Source organism: Schistocerca serialis, chromosome 8 (assembly GCF_023864345.2).
Source record: "Schistocerca serialis cubense isolate TAMUIC-IGC-003099 chromosome 8, iqSchSeri2.2, whole genome shotgun sequence".
NCBI lineage: Eukaryota > Metazoa > Arthropoda > Insecta > Orthoptera > Acrididae > Schistocerca > Schistocerca serialis.
Genome location: NC_064645.1, coordinates 599,210,973 through 599,236,938, shown reverse-complemented (window position 1 = coordinate 599,236,938; position 25,966 = coordinate 599,210,973). Strand labels below are relative to the sequence as shown.

At 43.9% G+C, this 25,966-nt stretch overlaps 1 protein-coding gene and 1 pseudogene across 1 annotated transcript in view; both read left to right on the top strand.

The window, feature by feature from the left end:
• The window catches only part of LOC126416577 (long-chain fatty acid transport protein 1-like), a 322,517-nt gene that overhangs the window by 95,140 nt on the left and 201,411 nt on the right, over positions 1 to 25,966 (top strand). The gene's annotated exons all lie outside the window — the stretch shown is intronic.
• On the top strand, positions 17,432 to 17,608 carry LOC126417534 (U2 spliceosomal RNA; annotated as a pseudogene).

Genomic DNA, 25,966 nt, shown 5'->3' with positions numbered 1-25,966 from the left:
AAATGGCATGCAAGTAAACAGTAGCCTGCGGGTATTTTAGCTTGAACTGGGTGTGCCTTGTATATATTAGCAGGTAGAACAATATTTGTTTTTTGAGCGTGGGAATAATAAGCATTCTGAGGATGATTATGTACGTAAACCCAGGTTTGTGTTTCAGCAGCTATTTCAGGGATGGTTGCTTTACTTTTAAATAAGACAGTGTGCAACACGAGGAGAAGCTTATATCTACACGACAAATGTGCTGTTTGTATAATGTAGTTCCTCTGATCTGGTTTGCAGAGTGTCGCTGACCTGAGACAGAATGGTGGGAAGCAGCGCACTAAAAATTCCCAGCCAGCTCGCTATTTAATGCTTGTTTTACACAGCAGAAGTACAGGACGCACTTTGCTAGCTTTACAACTATCGTAGCCTACTGACCTTTAAATGGGTTAGTCTGGAGTTTCTCTACATACTTCAGCTTCGGGCGAAGTTACTTCTTCCCCTATTTTATGTAAAAACACGTATTTTTTGTTCAGTTAACTGTTCAGGAAGCTTTATTTTCGTCTTCCAATGCACATTTTCTATACACAGTTATTGTTGACTAGAATCAACGTAAAATAATCGCACACTGAGCTTGTGTCGTATGCGCGTCGATAATTATCTTCTTTAGGGCTAACAGACATTCTCTGTAATTTTCTTAATGATTGGTCTTGATATATTAAAATAAGCGTCGAATGAAGTGGGTTTAGTTAACATACTAGACAATATTCTGAATGAGATCGTTTTTGCTCAGAACGACGAATAGAACAATGCATTGGAGCTTGCTGTTTAGTCTCCATAATGACACTGATGAGTTATGTAATTTCGATAACACAGCAAATACACAGAAGATGGCGTAGCCTACAACCACAGTGAGCTTTCTCAGTGGTCAGACATCGTCAGATGCTAAATGCGCAAGTCTAATTTATTCAGTATGCTTTGTAAATTAATGAATATGTGATCTCGCTAGAAAATTGTTGGGTGCAGGAGAATGGTAAGTTAACACTTGAGGTACCAGATGGAAATTAACAACTGAAAACAAGATTGTTGCACCAAAGTCAGTACGACAGGTGCCTCCTCCTGATGTGTTTTGACATGGAAAATCAAAGTACGTGTCTTAATGGGGTATCATGTAACTTTCACCAAGCACTACATAGTGTCTTCTGTGGTGCATTATATGTTGACGAAAAATCTAAAGACAATTGTAACTTTGGAAGGGGTAGGGGAAGGCAGAGAGGGGGAGAGAATGCTTCTGATGCCTCCACCACTGATAGAATTGGCTGTCTGAATGGGAGTAACTCACTATATAATAAGAAGGAAAACATCTTAGTGCATAAAACATGCAGGGGGCACTTCGTGCTTCATCTCGCTGAAGACTTTAAAAAAAGAAAGTAGCGCCAATCTTTTATGTTTGGATTACCAATAAATGACCGCTGCCATTGGTCAGTGGAACGTCACGTGGAACAAAGTAGCCAATTTGGACCCAAGAAGCACATGAGAGGAAGTGGGAGAATTGATCTAACTGGCGGTCATGTTAGTATGTAGGGGTGTGCGAAACATACAGACTAAATTTTTATTACATTAAGAGCCTAACAAAACATGTCAACTTTGCTATGATGAAGAATACCGAGATGAGTAACTTAGCGGTGGCCAAGCGGTTCTAGGCGCTTCAGTCCGGAACCACGCGGCTGCTACTGTCGCAGGTTCGAATCCTGCCCCGGGCAGCAGAGGAGTTAACAAAGTTCACAAACATGTTACAAAAACGATATGAGACTGGTTCTACCATTCCTGGGACAAGAGTGGATCATTTTTTCAAACCACTGAATGAAAACAGGTTGTTGATAAAGCGTGTTTCATCATCTACTAAATTCATTCAAGTTCCTCTTGGAATTCAAAACACTGCCTCTAACACAATAAAAGAAGAAACATTTGTCACAGCTATCTGCAGTGGTGGCTTGGAAAAATTCTAGAGATAGATGCAAAAGTTAAGTTCATGAGTCCAAGTGGCCCTTCCTCAGTTTATTCATGGACATTTCACGCTGATGTTTGCTGGGTACCTTGTGAAAACATTTTAATGACTTTGCCTGCTCCTAGTGCAAGCACAAGTACTGGTCGTTTATATACTTGTCAGTCAGAAAACTTGTTTGAAAGAATGAATGTATTTAAGAATTTTATGAATGTGTTTTATGAAAACTGATCATCATTTGTGACCACTAGGTAAGAGTCACAACATGAAATGTGTATATTATTATTTATGTTCTTTCTGTTTTAAATGATTAAACAGAACAAACACCCTTCTGATTTTTTATGTTGCAATGTATGACCATAGCAATTCTTTGAGACAAAATTTAAAATGGTGAAACTTGTGATTTTGACGAAAAAAATTCATGAAGTTTGTAAAAAAAATTGAAAAATGACTTGAATTACAGATTTGCACATATTTATATGCACAGTTGCAGCATTTTTATAGTTTACTGATATAGTTGGTCCTTTTATGTTTATAATGACACCAAATTGAGTAAAATTGGTTTATAAATAAGGGAGTTACAGTAGTTAAAAACTTTCAACCTACCTTTCGTACTGACGCCAGATGGAGAAAATGCTAGACTTTTCAAAATGGCCCCCTGACTAAAGTTTTGATCGAAAGCATCTGAAAAAATTATTTTATCATTTTCTATTTATGTACTTTCTTACACCAAATTTTCACAAATATCTGTGACATGAAACGTATTCGCAGTTCGGAATGTGGAAAGCATCAGCTGTATAATGGGTGACGCTTATAGCGAGCGGTCGCCATATCATTAGGCTATCCGAGCATGCTCCATGGTCATACTCAAACTTCAATATGCCATCAACTTTATGTCTGCAATCTGCACTCGTACATTCATTACGTATATTTCCGTAAAGGGGAGACATTTTTATTGAAAGTCGCTGGCCCGATGTCGGCGAATAAATGCGATATGGCAGTGCTTGTGTTGTTCAGAATTCTGCCCATCACATTTCTCGAATCAAGTATCTGCTACATTTACACTGAAGTGCCAAACAAACTGTTATAGGCATGCATATTCAAATAGAGAGATATGTAAACAGACGCTGCGGTCGGCAACGCCTATATAAGACAAGTGTCTTGTGCAGTTGTTAGATAGGTTACTGCTGCTACAATGGCTGGTTGTCAAGATTTAAGTGAGTTTGAACATGGTGTTATAGTCGACGTACGACACATTTCACGAGTGTACCGTGAATATCAGTAATCCGGTAAAACATCAAGTCTCCGACATCGCTGCGGCCGGTAAAAGATCCTGCAAGAATGGGACCAACGACGACTGAAGAGAATCCTTCAATGTGACAGAAGTGCAACCCTTCAGTAAACTGCCAGATTTCAATGCTGGGCCATCAACAAGTATCGGCGTGCGAACCATTCAACGGAACGTAATCGATATGGGCTTTCGGAGGCGAAGGCCCATTCGTGCACCCTTGATGACTGAACTAAACAAAGTTTTACGCCTCGCCTGAACCCGTCAACGCCGACATTGGATTGTTGATGACTGGAATCATGTTTCCTGGTCGGACGAGTCTCGTTTCAAACTGTATCGAGCGGAGGGATTTGTGCGGGTATGGAGACAATCTCATGAATCCATGGACCCTGCATGTCAGCAGGGGACACTGCAAGCTGGTGGAGACTCTGTAATGGTGTAGGGCGTGTGAAATTGGAGTGAATGGGGCCCCTGATACGTCTAGATACGCCTCTGACAGGTGATACGCACGCAAACATCCTGTCTGATCACCTGCGTCCAATCATGTCCATTGTGGATTCCAACGGATTTGGGCAATTCCAGCAGGACAATGTGACACCCCACACGTCCGGAAATTCTACAGACTGGCTCCAGGAGCACTGTTCTGAGTTTAAACACTTCCGCTGGTCACCAAACTCCCAAGATATGAACATTATTGAACGTACCTGGGATGCCTTGCAACGTGCTGTTCAGAAGAGATCTCCACCCACTCGTACTCTTACGGATTTATGAACAGCCCTGCGAGATTCATGGTGTCAGTTACCTCCAGCGCTACTTCAGACATTAGTCGAGTCCATGTCATATTGTGTTGCGGCATTTTGCATGCTCGCCTGGGACCTACACGATATTAGGCAGGTGTACCAGTTTCTTTGGCTCTTTAGTGTATATCGTCAAAACTGCTCCCATCAGGTCAACTTGTGAAAACAGGACGTGTCGCGCAAAAGCTCGGATTGTCATACACACGAGCACCACTGAAGCAAATTCAGTGCTATAAGGGGCAGTAACAATAACAACAACAAGAAGTAGCCGCAGCATCTTGAACCAATTTCTCACTTTAGAATACACAAACCATTGACCCGTGCGGCTAGATCCTCACATTACAGAGCCCACAAATTAACTCGAGCGCTAGACCACCGTCTTAATAGATCGAAACACACACAGATAAAGCTTCAAGGACGGAACAGTTTCCTCTATCTACACATATAAATAATGGAAAAACGAATTGCCAACTTATTAAGAACCGAAATACTGTCTCGCGCTGAGTTAGACTGAGGTGAACGCAGGAGACTCGCCTTAGTCAACGCCAGCGATAAAGCTGTCGTAAAGCGATCGGTCTTCAAAGCTCATTTATCATAAACGACTGTGTTTGAATTGAGGTACCACTTCTACTACCAGAAAACGACAAAACTAGTAAGTTTTCGATATAATTCTTCCATATTATAGTCTAAGCTGCAGCTGATACGTTTATAACGACGAATTGTATTGGAGACGTGTTCATTCAGCAATACAGCGCACCCTCCGCCACTATTGCGGTTTATCTGCGTGTTTTGATGAACGCTCCATGAAAACACTGATCGTCATAAAATGAGGTCCACGCAGAAGGAGCCGATTGATCCACTGGAAACTAGGTGGGTATGTTGAAAACCATCAGCTATGCCAATGATTACCTTTGCAGGATCGGCCGCGCCCACGGGACGCCATGATGTCATGCCCATCGGTGGATATAAGAAGGCCTCAAACGGCTACACAGTGATGCCGAATCGCCAAAACGTGGCCACAACCGTGAAAAATGAATGTTCGATTCTGGGAATTTGAGGGGTGGGTTGGGTAGGGTAGGAGGAGGATTGGTGCATCTCGCCCCAAAAGAATAGGTCTCCACCTTCGATAACTGACGATTTACATCAGTTCAAAGACGATCATTGTCTAGAGCACACGCGTCGCTATGTCAACTTGGCAAATTCACGCTCGATTAGTGAGTGGGTATTTACGTAGTGAAGTGAATAATTTCAGTTCTACAAGATGGAAACGATTGCTACAGGTATGTAGAACATACTCAAACACTAATGCATTCTAAATCTCAGGCTTATCCTATTTGTATTACGTCTTTTTCGATGCTTGTACAAAATGACCATAATTTGCCGAACTTGGGTATTCAGTGGGAGCAAAAGTAGCATAATACCGCAATATATTGCGGAATTACAACTCCCAGACTATAGATTGATCAATTATCTGATAGAATTGACAAGAATCAGCTGCCTAAATCGCGTATTGTCTTGTATAATGAAAGTTTCCTCCGGCCCGTGCGTCCCATATATCACATCACAATGTGGCGGCTCGCCGCGGTGATGAGCGAGCGGCACAGCAGGCTTCAGAGCGATGTCTCCCGTGTAACACGGTTACGATATTTCACTGTTTGTCTGTACTTAATTTGTTGCTAACGTTAATGTAATGTTTTTCACACAGGTTCAGATGAAGAATACCTGACATTCATTCGGCAAGAAATATTCCACTTCGTTAAACACCGGTTGAATGAAGGCCTACCTACATTAATCCCTTACCTGAGGAACAACTTCACGAGAAAATTGGTCTACCGTTGCAGGTACAAGTCTCTCTCTCTCCTCATTATTTGGTAAATTGAGAACAAGGTGGCAAGAAGCTTAACAGGACAGAGGTCCGCTTTTTGGAACAAAACAATGAATGGCTTAATGCACTCGTTTCATTTCCGGCACCTATTGTTAGTGTCAAGTATCAGGCTGACTGTGATCTGCTATCGACTAGTAAGTGCAGTGGCTGTCCTTCTGGGGAGTTTACATCATTGACCAAGAGATCAAAACGCAGAAGAACCCAGTCAGTTCGTGAAACTTCTAAAGCCACAGAGTTAGCTTATGTTGCTCAAATGAGCCTGTGCTCAGCAGGTCAGTTGGATGCTGCAAAGGTTGTTTATGAGACAACAATGACATCGAGAGCGTGGAAACGACGAGTGAGGAGAATAACTGAAAGCTGTATCCTTCCTACAAGAAATTGGCGGAAGTAAAAAAAACGTTGCTATCAACCAAACACTATCACCATCACAGAAGACATGGCTGAAGTCCAGCTACAAGCTTTATTGGGTCATACAACCGACCGTATTTTATTGTACCAAGGGGGTATTATACGTAGTGTGGATCAGGCGAATGTTAGCCACATGCAATTCATTTGAAAATGGGGTTGTGACGGAACTTCTGGACAAAATAAATATAAACAAACATTTGAGGATGCGCGCTTATCAGATCAGAATGCATTTTTTACAGTAGTGGTGCCCTTTCAACTTATTTCTGTGGACCCACAATCAGAGACAGGAGTTGTGACTTGGAAGAAACCCAGACCTCCGTCTCCTCGATTTTGTAGACCACTGAAACTACAATTTTTGCACGAAAGCACAGAAACTACTGTCAGTGAGGTACAATACATTGAAAAGCAGATAAAGTCACTTGTTGTCTTTGAAAATATAATGCATGGAAAAGAAATCATGGTTCCGTACAATATGGCGTTCACAATGATCGATGGCAAAGTATGCAACGCACTCGCATCCACAAACTCTTCGCAGCGATGCTATTTATGTGGAAGTACTAGCTAAAGATTTCAATGATTTACAAAAAGAAGTCGACGAACAGAGCCTGATGTTTGGACTCTCACCATTACATGCTTGGACCAAGTTTTTTAAATGCTGCTTGCATTTGTCGTACAAACTTGAGTTTAAAAATGGCGAGCTTGCAGTACCGAAGAAAAATAAATGGCAGAAACGCTCAAGAACATAATTCAAAAGGGACTCAGCTCAAAACTGGGGCTAATTGTCGATCGTTCGAAACCTGGCTACGGAAGTACCAACGATGGAAATACACCTCGACGTTTATTTCAAAATTAGAAAACATCGGTTCTCATAACATCATTGGTCAAAGATTTGATAGAACGGTTTCACGTCATCTTACAAGTCATTTCGAATGGACATGAAATCAGTACTGATAAGTTCCACAGTTGTACGCTAGCAACTGCGAGAAAATTTGTTCCATGGTATTATATGCCCACTACAGTGCATAAGCTATTGATTCAGAGTTCACAACGAATGACCAACGCATTGCTACCAATCGGCCAACTATCCGAAGAAGCACAAGAACCGAGGCACAAATATATTAAAATATATCGCGAAGACTTTTCCAGAAAGTGTTCACGAGTAAAAACAATGGAAGACGTTTTCAAGTGGCTTCTGGTAACTTCCGATCCATTTATTTCCAGTATTAGAAAACTGCCACAAAAACACTTGAAAGGTTTGTCGAAGCTGTTACTGTCCCCTGCAATTCCAGTCACACCACGACCGACCATAGGAGATTCCGATGTGGATTCTAGCTCTGAAGACATCGACAGCGATAATGATTCGGATTGATAGATATGAAACCAGTCACATAATTTTGTATGCAGCAGAACATCGTCTTCAACATCAATCAGATTACGTTTTGAATTTGAAGACCGATTATTATTATTATTATTATTATTGTTATACACATCAAAAAAAGTTTTACATCACTTCGGCTCCGAGAGTTCCGGAACCTATAGAGAAAATTGGAATAGAGATCAACACAAACATCATTTCCGCCATTTTTATTGCTCATAAAAAACACACATTGCATGTTGTACTACTATTCAGCGAGACCCTCAGAGGTGGTGATCCAGATTGCTGTACGCACCGGTCCGTCTAATACCCGGTAGCACGTCCTTTTGTATTGATGAATGCCTGTATCCGTCGTGACATACCTATCCACAAGTTCAACAAGGCACTTTTGGTCCAGATTGTCCCACTCCTCAACGACGATTCGACGTAGATCCCTCATAGTGGTTAGTAGGTCACGTCGTCGATGAACAGCCCTTTTCAATCTATCCCAGGCATGTTCGATAGGGCTCATGTCTGGAGAACATGCTGACCACTCTAGTCGAGCGATGCCGTTATCCTGAAGGAAGTGGAATGCCACCTTCCTGCACTCGCTCGACAGTGTGTCTAAGGCGTTCAACCTGACCGTGTTGCCTCCAAACACGTTGCCCCTAACACGTCTCCGACGATTGTCTGGTGAAGAGAACGTGATGCCAATCCTGAGCGGTCCATTCGGCATTTTGTTGGGCCCATCTGTACCGCGCTGCATGGTGTCGTGATTGCAAAGGTGGACCTCGTCTTGGACGTTGGGAGTTCATATGGTTCAAATGGCTCTGAGCACTATGGGACGTAACATCTGAGGTCATCAGTCCCCTAGAACTTAGAACTACTTTAACCTAACTAACCTAAGGACATCACTCACATTCATGCCCGAGGCATCGCGCCCAACTCTCCTGTTATCGGCTACGGCGGACATGGGGCTCTGTAGACTGGCAGCGGGTCATCTTCAGTGACGAGTCCCGCTTCTGCCCCAGTAGCGACGACCACCAGGTCCGTGTCTGGAGGCGTAGTGGAGAACGCCACGAAGAGCGGCTTGTGGTCTCCCATCATACGTCCCACCAACCTGGTGTGATGATGTATGAGCAATATATAGAGTGTCCTTCCGCCGTTAGTTTTCGTAACGGTCTCCGAGACAGCCGCAAGGGACGCGGGGGGCCTGCAACCGGTGTCTGTGCCATTCATCAATGCCCGCGCCCGTGCACTGTTTCAACAGGACAACGTTCGCCCTCATACCAGTGCCAGCTCCCGACCGTGTCTTGCAGCTGTGGATACTGCGCCATGGCCAGCCGTTTTACCCGATCTCTCCCTGTTCGAGAACGTGCGGGGTGTTATGGAGCGTGTCATCAGGTTACACATCATCCGACAATCCACGGGAAATACGAGCTCAGGTGAAAGCGGCATGAAACGGAATACCACAGCACTACATTCATGACCTGTACAGCTCCATGCAGTGACGTCTGGACTCTTGTACTCGTAGCCGTGGGCTTCTGAAGCCATACTAAGATTTGTGGCCATGTAGCGCAATAACTGTCGCTCCTTAATAATTGAAAATGTAATCGTTTTGTATTAGGATGCTGCATAAGTGTGTAACGTTTTTGCTTTGCGTGTTGGTATTCCGGTTGCTATGGATTTGCCTACTGTCATTTTTTGTTTGTAGTTCATTGTCGCTATCTGAGTTTACATATTGTCATATTGAGATAGCGAGTGGAGCTGTGGACGCAGAAAATGGAGTGCCAAGTGGAGAAGTCGTAATTTTTAAGACATATTCCTCTGTTTTACTTCGATACAGGGGTGACAGCAGCGGAGGGTGCCAAAAACATTTGCACCGTGTATGGGGACAATGCCATTCGACAGAGCACGACAAGAAAATGGTTTTCTCCTTTTAAGGAGGATCTTTTTGCCATTAGTGACTCTCGACGTTCAGGAGGACCTTTGGGGCTGAACGCATTAATCCGCAATGATCCGCATCATTGTGCTCTAGAACTGGCAAATGTGATGAACTGTGGCCATTCTACGATACTGAGGCATTTGTATGCAATGGGGAACCTTCGAAAAGTCGAGTGGTTGGTTACCTCATGCCTTAAACCAAAACCACAAAAATCAACACATGGCCATATGTGCATCTGTGCTTGCTCGTCATCAATTGGCTCGTGAACAATATTGACCATTCGTGTCCTGTATCGTCACTTGCGTTGAGAAATCGAGTCTCTTCGCTAACATAAGAAAAAGAAAGGAATGGTTGAGCCAAGAAAAAAGACCAGCTTCCGGTACAAAGACCTGTGCGCATCCAGACGATAATGTTATGCTAAAGTTATGCATCTAGTGCAAGGACGACGGTGTGGTGTGTTACGAACTGTTTCTCCGAGTTGTAACAACCACTGTTGACATTTACTGTCAACCACTGAGATGTCTTGCAGACGCAGTCCAAAAGCGACGACCAGGAAGAATGTGCGAAGTGATGCTACTCCATGATAACGCCCGCCCGCATTCTGTTAGACTGGCAGAAAAAAAAAAACCATACAGGAGTTGGGCTGAGAAGTTAAACTGGACCCAACTTATTCAGCTGATTCGCCTTTAGATTTTCGCGTTTCCGTTCTCTGTCGAACAACGTTCAAGGAACTTTGTTTTCGGATGAAAAAGCATTCTAAACATATCCCAGTGTTGGCAGACTGTTGTAAATAGTGAAAGAGAATATATTATTGATGACTGAAGTCTCTGTTATTTGTATGGTTACGAAAAACGCTATGGACTTTATGTCAACCTAATATATGTGATACTATCTACCGGCCTTCTAACAATGATTGCAATTTGGCTTGTCCTGTGTACAGTTCTTTTTATCATGATAATTGTACTTATTGAGCGACGTGATGCAGTGATAAGACAGCCACAATTTGGAGAACAGCTGTTCAAATATCCGCCCGGCCGTCTAGGTTTAGTTTTTCCGTGATTTCCCTTGCTCGCTTAAATCAAATGCTGGAAGGATACCTTTGGAAAGGACATGGACAATTTTGCTTTCCCACCCTTCCCTAGTTCCAGCTTGTGCTCCTTCTGTAGCGATGTTGTCGTTGGCGGTGGGCAACATCCTGACCTCGTTTTACCACGGATACTTGCTTGTGGTGTCTTGTGAAGATCATGCCGCCACGAGTATACTTGGTAGACGGTTCTAACAATGACCGTCATTAGCACAGATTCCTACTTCTAAACGAACACGTAGCTCGGTTAAGATCTTTCTGGCAGATTAAAACAATTTTGCGAGCAAGTGCTCTACAGACTGAGCTACCCAAGCACCGCCGAGGCTCATCCTCAGTGCTGTAATTCCACCAGTACCCCATCTCCTACCTTCCAAACTTCACAGAAGCTATCCTGTGAACATACACTCCTTGCAGAATGGATATTTCAGAGACATGGCTTACCAACAGCCTGGGGGATGTTTCTAGAATTAAATTTTCACTTTGAAGCACACATTTCGCTACAGAGTGAAAATTTCATTCACGATTAAGAACATTTTTAGGAATTCCGTATGTCTATAAAAACAGGTATTGCTGCTCGCCACAAACAGAGGCGGTATGTAGTATAGCGTCTGGAGAATTGATGCATCGTACAACTGCGGCGTTCGTCGATGTTATGGTACACATCATGCTGCCCTTTGCCTCAAGAGTTGTTGTTGTTATTCTTCTTTTTTCTTCGGCTCGCCACCAAGTCCTCTCCTGTGCCAACGTCTTCATATCTGAGGAGCACATGCAAACTACGTCCTCAATTATTCGCTGGATGTATTCCAATCTCTGTCTTCCTCTACAATTTTTGCTCTCTTCAGCTCCCTATATTGCCACGGAAGTTATTCCCTGATGTCTTAACAGATGTCCCATCATTTCGTCCCTTCTTTTCAGTGCTTTCCATATATTCCTTTCGTCACCGATTCCTCGGAGAATCTCCACATTTCTTACCGTATCAGTTCACCTAATTTTCAACATTTATCTGTAGCCACGTCTCAAATGCTTTGAGTCTCTTCTTTTCCAGTTTTACCGCAGTCCATGTCGCACTACCATACAGTGCTGTGCTCCAAACGTACAGTCTCTGGAATTTCTTCCTGAAATTAAGACCTATGTTTGAATGTTTGTTATTAGAAGACTTCTCTTAGCCAGGGTTGTCCTTTTTGCCAGTGCTAATCTGCTTTTGATGTCCTGTTTGCTCCGTGCGTCAAGAGTTATTTGGCTGCCTAGGTAGCAGAATTCCTTAACTTCATCTACTTCGTGAACACCAATCCTGATGTTAAGTTTCTCACTGTTATCATTTCTGCTGCTTCTAAGTACTTTCGCCCTTCTTCGATATACTGTCATACCATTCAGCAATTCTTCTTCACTTGCACTGAGGATAGCAATGTCATCAGCGAACATAGCTGATATGCTCTCACCTTGAATTTTAATTCCACTCTTGGCCTTTCTTTTATTTCCGTCCTTGCTTCTTCGATGTGTAGATTGAACAGTAGGGCGAAAGACTACATCCCTGTATTACACACTTTTTAATCCAAGCACTTCGTTCTTGGCCTTCCACTCTTTTTATTCCCTCCTCATTCTTGTACATATTGTATATTACCCGTTTTTTCCTATAGTTTACCCGTATTTTTCTCAGGATTTCGAACATCTTGCACCATTTTACATTGTCGAACGCTTTTTCAAATCCTATGAACGGTTCGTGATTTTTCTTTAGTCTCGTTTCCATTATCAACCGTAACATCAGAACTGCCTCTCTGGTGCCTTTACTTTTCTAAAGCCAAACTGATCGTCATCTAGCGCATCCTCAATTTTCTTTTCCATTCTTCTGTATATTATTCTTGTAAGCAACATGGACGCATGAGCTGTTAAGATGATTGTGCGGTAATTCTCGCACTTGTCAGCTATTGTCGTCTTCGGAATTGTGTGGATGATGCTTTTCGAAAGTCAGATGGTATGTCTGGTCCCCAGACTCATATATTCTACACACCAACGTGAATAGTCGTTTTGTTGCCACTTTCCCCGATGATTTTAGAAATTGTGATGGAATGGTCTCTATCCCTTCTGCCTTATTTGATTTTAAGTCTTCCAGAGCTCTTTTAAATTCTGATTCTAAAACTGGATCCCTATCTCTTCTGTATCAACTCGTCTTTCTTCTTCTATCACGTCATCAGACAAGTCCTTCTCCTCATAGATACCTTCAGTGTATTCTTTCCACTTGTCTGCTCTCTCCTCTGCATTTAACAGTTGTATTCTTCATTGTACTCTTATTTTTGCCACACTTTCTTTCAACTTCACCAAAGGTTGTTTTGTCTTTCCTATGTGCTGAGTCAGTCCTTCTGACAATCATTTCATTTTCCATTTCTTCACATTTTTCATGCAAGCATATCGCCTTATATTCCCTGCATTTACTCTTTACTGTATTTCATTTCTTTTACTTCTATGTTCCTGAATTTCCTTGAATATTTTTGTACTTCTTTCGTTCATGCATCAACTGAGGTATTTCTTCTGTTACCCACGTTTTCTTCGCAGTTACCTTCTTTGCACTGACTGCTTTCCTTCCATCTTCTGTGATTGCCCTTTTCCGGCACGCCCATTCCTCTTCAACTGAACTGCCTACTGAGCTATTCCTCATTGCAGTGTCTAAAGCCACAGAGAACTTATAGCGTGGCTCTTCATTTCTTAGTACTTCCGCATCCCACTTCTTAACCGACTGCGTGGCTAGGGCCTCCCATCGGGTAGACCGTTCGCCTGGTGCAGGTCTTTCGAGGTGACGCCACTTCGGCGACCTGCGCGTCGATGGGGAGGAAATGATGATGATTAGGACAACACAACACCCAGTCCCTGAGCGGAGAAAATCTCCGACCCAGCCGGGAATCGTAGGAATGACTGTCACGCTGACCACTCAGCTACCGGGGGCGGACAGCCGACTGATTCCTCCTGACTCCTGACTAATCTCTTAAACTTCAGGCTACTCTTCATCATTACTAAATTGTGATCTGAGTCTATATCTGCTACTGGGTACGCCATACAATCCAATATATTATTTCGGAATCTCTGCTTGACAATAATGTAATCTAACTGAAATCTCCCTTTATCTTCACCGGCCTTTTCCAAGAATACCTCCCCCTCTTGTGATTCTTGAACAGAGTAATCGCTACTGCTAGCTGAAATTTACTGCAGAACTCAACTCTCATTCCTAATACCAAACTCATATTCTCCCGTAACCCTTTCTTCTACTTCTTTCCCTACAAACGCATTCCAGTCCCCCATGAATATTATAGTTTCATCTCCCTTAACGTACTGAATTACCCGTTCAGTATCCTCATATACTTTCTCTGTCTCTTTATCTTCAGCTTGCGACGCTGCATTTATACCTGAACTATCGTTGTCGGTGTTCGTTTGCTGCTGATCGTGATGAAAACCAATCTGTCACTGCACTGTTTAGTAACTCTCTCTCTCTGTCCTACCTTCCTATTCATAACGAATCCGACTCCTATTATACCATTTTCTGCCGCTGTTGATATTACCCTGTACTCTTCTGACCAGAAATCCTTGTCTTCTTTCCATTTCACTACACTGACCCCCATCCCCCCCACCTCTGTATCTAGATAGAGCCTTAGCATTTCCCTTTCCAGAGTTTCTACTGTGCATATCACGTTCAACGTTTCTGACATTCCACGACCCGACCAGCAGAGCGTTATCCTTTCGTTGGTTATTCAATCTTTTTCTCACGATCACGTATCCCCTGGCAATCCCCTCAAGGAGATCCGAATGTGGTACTAGTAGGGAATCTTGCCAGAGAAGAGATCATGATAACACTCTTCAATTACAGGCCACATGTCCTGTGGATATACATTATGTGTGTTTAATGAGAGAGTCCTGAACCTCTCTCCGCTGTTTCGCCCTCTTCTACAAGGCCGTTGGCTGAATGAAGGGTGACTTCTTAGGCCGGAAGTCTTCAGTCACCACTACTGATGATTTTTTATTCAAAATTTAAGTGGTGGCGGGGTTCGAGCCCGGGACGAGTGCGTTTTGATTGCTAAGGATAGACGTTACCCCTGAACCACAGGTGCGACAAACAGCGCAATATCCATTGTTCGTGAACGTCTTTCAAAGGCTTCATTCTTTACAGAAAACAGTTCTCTGTGATTTCCTTAAATCTCCTAAGGCAAATCCAGGGACGCCTCCTTTGACATATTCCTTCTTCTCGATCCATTCCTAATCAGAGATTGTGAGACATCAAACACCGATCTTCCTTTTGTAGGCAACTGGTGTACCGCTTGTCTTCAGTTGACACTTGACCTCTACTATTACGATCGAATAAAACAGCATCAGCCCACTATTTCTTTTGCACTCGTGTGGCTTAGTCGTCGTCCAGTAAATGTATTTTTGCTATTGATGAACACCTTAAGCGTGTCCATTAGATTTCTACCTGGGAATAACAAAATTCTAGATAAGCTTTTAATGGGCTGTGATTATATGTGAATAGCATCCGTAAATGTTTTAGCCATTTAGATAGCAGCATGTAGGTAATAGGTTCCTAATGATGTGGAGCAAAGTGGAAGATACCACTTGTGGATTTTCTAACCGACTTTTAGTGAGCTGATAAACTGAAGTCTCTAATGCGTGTGTTTGACAAAAGTTGACCGCGTCGTCCGTAGGTAGTAGCATTCTGCTCTGAAGCGACTGTAGCCACCTTAGCTACATGAGGCTGTAACGAACCACTATGGAGCACACCTCACAAGCTCAGGTCCACATTTGGTACACTGATCTGACATCTGACGAGTCCCCTTAGCCAATTTTGTAACATCCTCCCCCCCCCCCCTCCGAGCATGCACTAAAAGGTACACATTTGGTGAATTAAAAAGGTATACATTTGGTGAAAGAAATACAATCTTTATTGAGACCACTTTAAACAACATACGGAAGTGGAGCTAGGACTATTTGAATATTTCGACAAGTGAACACTGTCATTTTCAAGGCAAGAATGAAACGGATGGGCGCTTGGAGGGAAGTTCAAACTCACGTTAGGTGGGTCTACGCCGACCTAGAATTGTAATACAGCATATACAGAAAACACATACACACACATCGAAACAACTACCGCCGCCAAGCAACCAGTGGTGAGCAACGTCTAAAGTTATCGATAGTGAACATTAATTACCAACCAGTAGCTTCTCTCTACCTCTCTGTTGTCTGACTAGAGAGAGGGCAGGATTCCAAGCGGAATTTAAGCAAAACCATCAATCTCTACTTATAAGGTCACCAGCTAATTTAATCTCGTCTGCTTCGTTAATAACGCTGTCTCAGTAGCTGAGAGTGCATGCCACCTGCCACAGAACTCCCTCGTTGCATTTGTGCCTCGAAAATGACGGGGTGTTCAACGTTCAAAATATCGCAGTTGTCAAACGTGTTACCTGACTGCTTTCCCATGAGTTCTTTGAACATTGTACACGCCAGGAAATACTAGTTTCACACTTTCTATCTGGGTGCGAAAAGCTATTTTTGTATCTATTTACGAGCTTATGTTAGCTAGGGCTTTACGCTATGGCAGTTTCATCACACTCCAAGCACAACCTTTTCAGTTCTGTGGGTCCTTCTAAATATCGTGGATACCCGTGTGGTAGGGTAACAGGTAGCGAGGAAACTTCCTTGCAAATAGATTTTGGGGAGTACTGCTTTCTAATAAATCTCAAGGAACAAATATGAAAACATTGGACATTTACACACTATAAATCAGCTTACAAGTGAAAGCAACTCATATATTGATTTAGTCCTCTTGGAACTAACAACGCCTTCAAATTTGTGAAGTGAGACTAAACGTTAAAACACGCACATTTTTCTAGTTCTCCTACGCGTAGCACCCAAGAACTTTTCGACGTTATCCAAGTGAAATTAGAATCTGCACACAGACATTGCGTTTCTAATAAAAGTTTTGATTAGTTTCGATTTATAAAATGATCTTTCTGTTGTAGCAGGAGTAACTGGTATAGCGCACAACTGAACAGCTATGCCTACATCAGGGAGACTACTTGCAAGAACTTTATTTTCAACAAACAAAAAATGCAAGATCTTTAATTGGCATGTTTCCTTTCTTTTCAAATTCTTTCGACGTACGTGTTTTTGGGCTAATAAGTTCATGCGAAAAATTTATGTTAAAATCTGTTTCGTACTTTCTAACAGGCTTTTCTGCTCCTTTCCGAATACCTTCATTTTCTGCCTTAAGAAATGAACAGGGTACAGTAAAAAAAAAAAAAAAATCGGTAACATTTTGTAGGACAGCAAAACGTTTGTTTAATATTGTTGATTTAAAATATGAATAGAAGCACTGAAAACTGTGACTTGAAAAGACTGTAGTGTATCCACAACTTTATGACTGCAGAAAGCTCGTCCAAAAATTTCTTCACTGTATGGCTACGTCCTATGATCACTTGATTTCCGTGGGGTCTCTCTCACGTAGCGAAAGTTTGATTACAGCCACCCTTTACGCAATTGTAATGGCCGTGCCACTTTTAGCAGTTTACTTGCGCCGTAACACTGCGTGCGCCATAGACATACAAAAACGCAAGCGATTGTTAAAAATCCAAATAGCGGTTTGCGCGGGTCGAGAGGCACGTACGGTAATCGCATGCTGCCAGTTGCAAGCGATAACTGCACTACGCACAAACACGTGCTTTTGGCTAAGATCAAAGTGTAGTATCTGTTCTTATCAGCTTAATATCTGATCAGTCCTGCATCGCAGGACCAGAATATTAAACTCATTTTTGGCTTATGACGGAGTCCTAGGGGCTTGTTCCACTGATGGGGCAGTTACGTGTCTCGCTTTATTGTGTAGAATTTTCGGCCCAACACCACCATCAGCGATGGACTTGCAACAAATGGAATAAAAAGCCACTAAATAACTCGCTACCATCAGGTTTAATGTTCACATTGTCTACGACGCCTACAGCAGAGCCTTAGGAAGTAGGAACACTACTGAACGCTCATCGGCTGTCGGAGAATGCGTGACGTAGGTGCGCTGAACGAGCCTAAACTCGCTCGCTGTCGTCCTGACTCTTAACTATAGTAGGGGAGCGTATTGTTGTCAACACCAATTGAAGGAACTAAACAATGAAGAAGGCAGTGCATTCTAGAGCGCTAACTGGCTACCGGCCACTGCTTGTATAGAAAAATAGCACTAGTGGAATCTGTGCGCTGTGTGCAGTACTGGCCCCACATGTAGCATTCTTGTTAAAAACCAGCATGGTCACGAAATGCTTTCTGGCACAATTCTGTTCGCTTGTTCTTAGCGAGATTCCATGACCAGATTGAATATAAGAATAAATTATTAAATAAATCACTAAAGTTAGTTTGGGGCCCACCAAAATATGAGACCCTCTTAGTACAACCCCCCACACTCCTCTCCCCTGTTCGCACTGCGGGGTCGTTACACCACCAATAACAGGTAATGAGAACACAGTGCTTCAACCCCGCTAATTGACGTCTTCCTCCTAGGAGGGAAAAATGCGTTATTCGTGATGTAATTACTGTATTGCTGAAAACGAAGATTGAAGGTTTTGCCTGAAAAGAGTAACAAGAACTGGACGATAGGGAAGAAACGACGAGGCGGTCGATATTCTGGTCACGCGAGCGTGCGTGCCGACCACACATACCGCCGAAAGCGGACGCACGCTATTCTGCCAAGGCTCGAGCATATTTACTTCCGAGTTTCTCTGTACGGTGGACGACTTATTTGTTCGCTTCCAATTCAGATGTTTATGAATTTATTTTCTTACTGGCCTCTGGACCAGTTTCAGTGTTTGGTCAGGAACCCGCGTTTTCCGTGTCCATCTCAGCTTATCCTCGGATTTTGTTGTGGGAATATATGTATCCCAGGTTGGGAAACTGAGGTCGGAAAGCCAGCTTAAGTAAATAATAGGAATAAAATCACATTACTGTGTACTTTTTTATTTACATTAGTTACAGTTAACTGCAAATACCATCATTGACAGTTCGCAGCTCGTGGTCGTGCGGTAGCGTTCTCGCTTCCCACGCCCGGGTTCCCGGGTTCGATTCCCGGCGGGGTCAGGGATTTTCTCTGCCTCGTGATGACTGGGTGTTGTGTGATGTCCTTATGTTAGTTAGGTTCAAGTAGTTCTAAGTTCTAGGGGACTGATGACCATAGATGTTAAGTCCCATAGTGCTCAGAGCCATTTGAACCATTTTGAACCATCATTGACACAATGAACGTACCACTTGAACTTTGTCTTACAAAATGACGGCCATTAACCTCAATGCAAGCATGACATCGCCGAAAAAGATTCTGACGCACCCTGACAAATATTCCTGGTGTGTTTCTGATCAAATTACCGACAGCTACAATTCTGGCAACTAATTCCACCTTCGTATCTCCCCCCCCCCTACCCCCCCACCCCCGTGAACCATGGGCCTTGCTGCTTGCTGTTGGTGGGGAGGCTTGCATGCCTCAGCGATACAGATAGCCGTACCGTAGTTGCAACCCCAACGGAGGGATATCTGTTGAGAGGCCAGACAAACGTGTGGTTCCTGAAGAGGGGCAGCAGCCTTTTCAGTAATTAGCTCAAATGGCTCTGAACACCAAGGGACTTAACATCTGAGGTCATCAGTCCCCTAGAACTTAGAAATACTTAAACCTAACTAACCTAAGGACATCACACACATCCATGCCCGAGGCAGGACTCGAACCTGCGACCGTAGCGGTCGCGCGGTTCCAGACTTAAGCGCCTAGAACCGCTCGGCCACCCCGGCCGGCTTTTTCAGCAATTGCAGGGGCAACAGTCTGGATGATTGACTGATCAGGCCTTGTAACACTAACCAAAACAGCCTTGTTGTGCTGGTACTGGGAACGGCTGAAAGCAAGATGAAACTACAACCGTAATTTTTCCCGAGGGCATGCAGCTTTACTGTAAAGCATGGAGAGCTTCATCAAACCAGTCTCAGGACTGAAGACCACAGCATCCACTGGGGTCTCATACACAAGTGACTTTAGATATCCCCATAGAAAATAAAGGGGATTCACGCCAGGTGACCTCGCAGGCCACGGAAGGATCTCCGCTTCTATCCTGCGACCAGGAAATACAGCATTGAGATGGTTGCGGACATCCACACTGAAGTGAGGCGGTGCACCGTTATGTTGTATCCATATTTTCTCACGAGCAAATGTTCAAATGTGTGTGACTTTGTAAGGGACCAAACTGCTGAGGTCATCGGTCCCTAGACTTGCACGCTACGTAAACTAACTTATGCTAAGAACGACACATACACCCATGCCTGAGGGAGGACTCAAACTTCAGGTGGGAGGGGCCGCGCAAGCCGTGACGTGGTGCCTCAAACCAGGCGGCAACTCGGCGCGGCTTCTCACCAACAGCCAGGGCTGCTTCCTCCAACAAGTCAGAGTTCTTTGCATGAACCTCAAGTAAACAAAACTTGCGTCGTGACTTCCTAGTAATCAGGCTCGTCCGCCTTATTCTCTTGCAGCAAATAAAGAATATAAATGTAAATAAACAACATAGTACGTGTAAACTTGTACGCATGTTAGTTGTGAATAAGCTAGAAAACAGTACTAGACAAAGCGGCAGACCAGTTTACTTCATTATCTTCTTATGTTGGCTTCTCCGACCCCCAGGTTCTCTACCTCAAAATGTTCAGCGAAGCGTTCTCCATGCCCCGTTACATTTTTGCACGCTACGGAAACAGCGAAATAATTCTCCCCAATGAGTCGCACCGCAAAAACTCGCATCAAATTTTCAAAAGTAGCGCCACACACAACAAAAACAAAACTAGGAGCAAATGAGAGGTGAAAATAACGTAGCCGCCTGTCAACTGAACATGCCGACATACGTTTACTCCCAATCTCGTTCGATATAAACTGAAGCGGCAGACGGCAACGCCTATATAAGACAAGAGTCTGGCGCAGTTGTTAGATTGGTTACTGCTGCTTCAATGGCAGGTTTTCAAGATTTTAGCGAATCTGAACGTGGTGTTATAGTCGGCGCACGAGCGACGGAACACAACATCTCGAAGGTAGCGATGAAGTGGGGATTTTCCCTTACGGCCATTTCACGGCTGCACCGTAAACATCAGGAATCCGGTAAAACATCAGATCTCCGACATCATTGCGGCCAAAGAAAGATCCTGCAAGAAAGGGACCGACGACGACTGAAGAGAATCCTTCAAGGTGACACAAGTGCAACCCTTCCGCAAATTGCTGCAGATTTCAGTGCTGGGACATCAACAAGTGTCGGTGCGCGAACCATTCAACAAATCATCGGTATGGGCTTTCGGAGCAGAAGACCCGTGTACCCTTGACGACTGCACGACCCGAAGCTTTACGCCTCGCCTGGGCCCGTCGACACCGACTTTGGACTGCTGATGACTGAAATCATGTTCCCTGGTCGGATGAGTCTGGTTTCATATTGTATCGAACGGATGGACGTGTACGGGTATGGAGACAACCGTATGAATTCATGGGACTGTTCAAGCTGGTGAAGACTCTGTAATGGTGGGGGCGTGTGCAGTCGGAGTGATATGGGACCCCTGATACGTCTAGACATGACCCTGACAGGTGACACGTGCATAAGTATCACGTCTGATCACCTGCTTCCATTCATAACCATTGTGCATTCTGACGACTTGGGCAATTCCAGCAAAACAATGCGAGACCCCACACGTCCAGAATTGCTATAGAGTGGCTCCAGGAACACTCTTCTGAGTTTAAACGCTACCGCTGACCACTAAACTCCCCAGGCATGAACATTATTGAGCACATCTGGGATGCCTTGCAACGTGCTGCTCAGAAGAGATCTCCAACCCCTCGTACTCTTACGGATTTATAAACAGATCTGAAGGATTCATGGTGTCTGTTCCCTCCAGCGTACTAATGACATAGGTCGAGCCCATGCCATATCGTGTTGCGGCACTTCTGCGTGCTCGTGGATCTCCATACGATATTAGGGAGGTGTACCAGTTTCATTGGCTCTTCAGTGTATGAAAACGTGTTACAATAATTGGGGGTGGTGTGTAAAAGGTGTGAAAAAAGTGTATGGATTTACCAAAAAATGATGCACAACAGGACGGAAAACCCAAGTGAGAACATATAGCACAGCTGCATACGAAAAAGTGGTTAAAAAAATTAATAATTATCTGAACACATTTTTCCGACTACTTTGCAGATGACAACCATAAAACCGACATCTACTAATCCTCTTTCAAAATTAATGTATTTACTGATGACCAGTCAAAAGCCAGCCGAGGTGGCCGAGCGGTTCTAGGCGCTACACTCTGGAACCGCGCGACCGCTACGGTCGCAGATTCGAATCCTGCCTCGGGCATGGATGTGTGTGATGTCCTTAGGTTAGTTAGGTTTAAGTAGTTCTAAGTTGTAGGGGACTGATGACCTTAGAAGTTAAGTCCCATAGTGCTCAGAGCCATTTGAACCATTTGACCAGTCAAAACAAAACATAAAACGCACGTGTTGCTGAGTTGCTGTTTTAGGCTTAAAAATGGAAAAACAACCGCGAACTTGGTATAATATTTTTACGGAAATAAATGGAAGTTCACAGAAGATGACGACTAGGTTCAAATGGCTCTGAGCACTATGGGACTTAACATCTTAGGTCATCAGTCCCCTAGAACTTAGAACTACTTAAACCTAACTAACCTAAGGACATCACACACATCCATGCCCGAGGCAGGATTCGAACCTGCGACCGTAGCAGTCCCGCGGTTCCGAACTGCAGCGCCTAGAACAGCACGGCCACCGCGGCCGGCGACGACTAGGTGTCGAGACATGTTTGGGTAAGGAGAAAAAGGAAGCATATTGTGTTTTGCAGAAGGAAAAGTTTAAAAACTCAATATGTTGTCAATATGAGCGAAACGTATAGTCCGACTGAACGTTGTTCCTCGGAGGGAGACTGACGAAGCTATTCTTGTATTCAAACCTGTGATGGAATGCTAAGAACCATCTCTCACTGCCTGCATTATTCTGCTCTGCAAAGGAGGAATACATAAGAATAATGAACTAAGCGTCCGGAGCTCGCTAGTCCTCACGCAGCTCCAAAAGGTACCGCTGTCCCAGGCACGCAATTCACCTGGATGGTCTGACATGTAAGGAACGCAGTTCTAGTGCTCAGGTGCCGAGGGACCTGGCGTAGGGATTACAGCACTGGGCTCTTGTTTGAGGCGAGTGGACTTCTGATCCGCAGCTGGAAATCTGGATTCACGTTTTCCGTGGTTTCTCTACACCACTTGAGAATACCAGAATGGTTCCTTTGAGAAGGACAAAACCGATTCCCGTCCCCGTCGTAGCAGTTTCAACATTTTTTTATGTATTGGCTTTCAGGACGTGCCCATACAGTCATCTCAGTAGTAGAACGTCAGTTACGACGATACAAACGTGAGGTCAACACTCAGTCCCCAAGCGTAGAAAATCTCCGATCCGGGCAGAAATCGAACCCGCGCTGGCGAGGCAGTTGCAGAGGAGCACATTTTTCAGCACTTGTGCTTCGTCTCTGATGACCTCGACATCAATAGATCATTAAGCACAAATCATTCTTTCTAAGCTAATGTTTACATTGAACAGCCTTTGTGAGCAGGTGGCAATGCCAACCCAGATCCACTATGAATCCTCAGTTGTTTTTACGAGACTGATTGCACCCCTTGTTTATATTTCCACCACAAATATCACAGCCAGTAACGATAGTGAAATAGGGTCATGTACATGCGTCACGCTGACTGCTTGGAAACGAAGTCAAGACCTGTGTCTTGAGGAGAGGCGGTTCAACGCATCCACTGTAACGTGACAGGAACACCACAGTCAGTGTATACTGGTTATTTTTTATAGTTGCAGCGACCGAGGTGCCACAGTATTTAGACACTTGCTTCACATTTATGCGTTCGGCCATTCCGATTTAGGTTTCCGTGGTTTCTCTTTTCGGTTAAGCCAAATGGGTTGATGGTTCTTTCGAAGTGAAAGGACAAACATGATTCCCTAATCTGCATTTACATCTGCATATACCGGGCAAGACCCGTACGTTTCGTGGCGGCGTTTACACTGTACCACTACTATCATTTCCTTTCCTGTTCTGCCCACAACCACGACGAGGCAAAAGGACTGTATGCCTCGGTACGAGTCCTAATTTCTCTTCTTATCGTCATGGTTCTGACGCGAAATGTACTAAGGCCGCAGTGGAGTCGTTCTGCAGTCAGCTTCAAATGCAGGTTCTCTAAATTTTCGCAGTAGAGTTCCTCTAAAAGAACGTCTCATTTATTCCCAAAGAATCTCCGTAATATTTCCGTGTTGTTCGAACCTGCTGGTAACAAATCCAGCAGCCCTCGTCTGAACTGCTTCGATGGCTTCTTTCAGTCCGAACTGGTGCGGATAGCAAACACTCGAGCAGTGCTCGAGAAAGGGTCGTACTAGTGTTCAATATTCGGTCTCCTTTACACATGAACCAGTTTCCTAAAAGCCGCAATTCGCCTTCCCTACTACAAACCTTGCATGCTCGTTCCGTCTCATACCGCTTTGCAATGTTAAGTCTAGATATTTAATCAACGTGACTGTGTCAAGCAGCACTCTACTAATGATGTATTCGAACATTAAGCGATTGTTTTTCCTACTCATCTTCATTAACTTACATTTCTCTACATTTGGAGCAAGCTGCCATTCGTCACAGCATCTAGAAATTATGTCTACGTCATCCTGTATTCTCCTGCAGTCTGTCAACGATGACACCTTCCCGTACGCCACAGCATCATCAGCAAACAGCCCCAGACTGCTGTTCTTCCTGCCCGCCAGATAATTTATGTGCATAGAAAACGACAGCGGTCGTATGGTATTTCCCTGGCGATACCAGTGTCTCTGATGAGGATAGCGTACTTGGTTCTGTTACTCAAGAAGTCTTCGAATCACTCACATATCTGGCAACCTATCCGCTGTGATTGTACCTTCTTTAGCAGTTCTGCAGTGGTGCACCGTGGCACACGCTTTCCGGAAATCTAGGAATGTGGAATCTGCCTGTTGTCCTTAATCCATGATTCGCAGGATATCATGTGCGGGGAGGGCAAGCAGAGTTTCGCATGAGTGATGCTTTCTGAAACTGTGCTAATTTGTCGACAGAAGCTTTATCGTCGCAAGGAAATTTATTATATTCGAGCTGAGAATATGTTCAGGAGTTCTGCAGCGAACCCATGTGAAGGATATTGGTTTGTAATTTTGCGGGTCCTTTCCTTTACCCTTCTTATACGAGGTACGTACACAAAGTAAGTTGCGTTTGATTATATAAAACAAACGTGTGCAGATACAGAAAAAATATTTATTGTACAAAAATCTTCATCTGTTAAACTACTTTTCTACATAGCTTCCCAAATTTTGTAGGCCTTGTCCTAGCGTGGCACAAGTTTTTGTATGCCGTCTTCATAGAAGGTTGCCGTCTGTGTATTCAACCATGTGGTAACATGATGTTTCATCTCGTCATCATCGTTGGAGTGTTGACCACCAAGGACAGATTTTAGGTGTAAGAAGGGATGAAAGTCGCTAGGAGCGAGGTCCGGGCTATACGGAGGATGATAAAACGCGTCCCAGTGAAATCCCCGTAAGAGTTGTTTGGTCACATTCGCCGTGTGAGGTCGGGCATTAACGTGGAAAACAACACCTTTTGACAGTAATCCTCGGCCCTTGTTCTGCATTGCGCGGCACAATTTCTTAATGGTCTCGCAGTAACCATGTGCATTGATTGTTTGGCCTCGTGGTAAGAAATCAATCAGCAAAATGCCTTTTCTGTCCCAAAAAACGATGCACACAACTTTTCGACGTGTCAATATTTCCTTAGGCTTGACCTTCGTTTGGAACGGAATGGTTCTGAGCACTATGGGACTTAACATCTGAGGTCATCAGTCACCTAGAACTTAGAACTACTTAAACCTAACTAACCTAAGGACATCACAAACATCAATGCCCGAGGCAGTATTCGAACCTGAGACCGTAGCGGTTCCAGACTGAAGCGCCTAAAACCGCTCGGCCACACCGGCCGGCACCTTCGTTGGGATGAAGTGTGCCTCCATTCCATTGATTGCCGGTTTTGTTTCAGGGGTGTCGTACGATACCCAAGTTTCATCCCCCGTGACTATCCGAGAAAGAAAACCATCGCCTTTTTCATTGTAGCGTGTCAAAAAACTGAAGTGCA